Here is a 2,383-nt window from a genome sequence, read left to right as displayed (position 1 = left end):
AGTTGATAAATTTCCCATGCTGGGCTCAAAGTTGTGATCTTCCTTTCTCAGACTCTCAGACTGCTGAGATTACAGGAATGAAAATTTAGCCTGTGATTTCCACTGAACTAGAAAGTTTGTAGTTCTCAGTCCTGAGATATTTACCTAGTCATTGGTTTATTGATTCCATCCAATGTAAGCATTCATTGTCTTAGTTACTTTGTCATCACTAAGACAAAATACCCAACCCCACAATTTAAAGGAGGGAAGTCTGTAGGGATTTCAGTCCGTAGTTGGCTCACAGTTTGAAGAGGTTTCGGTCCATAATCGGCTGGTTACAAGGCAGGGTGGCACGGCAGAGGGCCATAATAGAGAAGAAAGAGCTCGTGGGATGATAGGCAGGGAGCAGCCAGGCTCCTTTTCCCTTTTTATTCCATCCACACTACAAGCCTATTGGTTGATATCATCCACACCCAGGGTGGGTCTTCCCTCTCCAATAAATCCAACATCCACACCCAGAACTATGGTAAACCAATTGGTGAACTAATCCAGCATTACCATAATCCAGTATCACATGCCCATGACCCAGTCACCTCCCAAAAGCCCTGCCTATAAGAATATGAGACATTAGGGGAACATCTAGATATAAGCCATAACACCGATAAATTTCCAATTATGAATAGTTTGTCTTCAATCCTATTATTGAATAGCATATGACAGAAAGATGTAGGCTTGGAGGGGGTGATTGGCCTTCATCATCAAATAAAAGCAGGATTCAGGAATAGTTGAATACTTCAAGTAAGAACACTGGCCTTAAACCAGATGGCCTGGGGTCAAATCGTAGCTCTGCCACCTCTTCCTGGCTTGTGACTTTTGGCATGTGATCTCATTTCCTTCACTGGACTTCCTCACCTGCTAAATGAGTATAATAATAGCACCTCCCTTACTGGGTCATCCTGAGGATTCAATATGCATAAAGTGCTTAGAACACTGCCTGAAAATTTGATGTAACTGCTTCCCCCGAGTAACAAACCCACTATTGAAACACAAAGACAAAAAGACATTTGGAATATGATAGGTTTATAGACATTTGGTATTCTCACCAATCAGTAACAATGAAAACCACAACAGAAACCTAAATTGGGACGATCCAGTTCAGGATGCCACCAGGTGTCACACCAGTTGCATCCAAACCACCTGGGTTGCACATCAAAGCTGCAAAACCCCAGGCCCACTCCAAGGCTGCTGGGTCTGGCAGCCATGGTGTGAAATATTATGTCCCCCTGCCCAACCCATATGTCCAAATCCTAACCCTCCAAAGTGATAGTGCCAAAAGCAGAGCTTTGGAGAGGTAATTAGATTATGAAGGTGGAGCCCTTATGAATGGGATCACAAGAGACTCCAGAAAAAGAGTAAATAAAAGAGACCTCAGAGAGATCCCTTGCCCCTTCTCCCACATGAAGTTATAATGGGAAGATGGCCATCTATGAGGCAGTCAGCCCTCCCCAGGCACCAAATCTGCCTTGATCTTCAGCTATTGTTTGGCATTAGACCACCTCATCTTTGGTATTTTGTTATAGCAGCCCAGGTGGACTAGGGCACTTCCTGTCTAGGACTAAGTCCCAGAAATATGCTTTTTTAACAATCATCTCATCTGACTGTGATATACCCTAAAGTTAGAAAAATACAAAGAGTTAACAAATACCAACACTCTCCATATAAATCCAGTAAAGCGGTGTCTCCAAAGCTTCATTTGAGTATAACTTTAATTAATACCTTTTGTCAATTATTTTACCATTTATGACTGCATATGCTTGTAATTTTCCATAAAATGACTCAATATATTTACAAAAATAAGTTTATTCTGAGAGAAATTAATGTCATCAGTCTAAATGAAAATTATCTTGCAATATTTAGATGGCAACTATAAAGTAAATTTTTTAAAAACTTAAATAATGCTCGTGGTTGAGAGTGCGGCTGAGTGGTAGAGTACATGCTAAGCTTGCACAGGCCCTGGGTTCAGTCCTTGGCACCACAAAAAAATGAAACGATGCTATTAAATTCTCACTAGATCTTCTCACCTACTAAAGCTCTAAATCTTCAGGGACATCTTTGTTAAACAAAAATGAAAAACAAAAGCAAACCTCAACAAGTGTTACAGGCTCAGACACCATGAGGAAAACTCTTGATGCGATGATTGGGAGAGAATTGTAACTTCCCTGCCAGGTGATTCAGGGCCATTGAATGCCAAGGCTAAGCCTTTCTAAAGTCATCTGCTAGATAGTCAGGCTCACACTTGGTGGAGAAGTACAACAAAGTCTTCGTTTGAAAGTTTACTGACTCCGGAGAGAAAGAACATGAAAGAAAGCGGGGGGAGGGAGAAAAATCAAAACAAAAACAAGCC

Source organism: Fukomys damarensis, unplaced genomic scaffold (genome assembly GCF_012274545.1).
Source record: "Fukomys damarensis isolate Sample0158 unplaced genomic scaffold, DMR_v1.0_HiC HiC_scaffold_12, whole genome shotgun sequence".
Classification (NCBI taxonomy): Eukaryota; Metazoa; Chordata; class Mammalia; order Rodentia; family Bathyergidae; genus Fukomys; species Fukomys damarensis.
Note: the sequence above shows the minus strand (reverse complement) of the source record.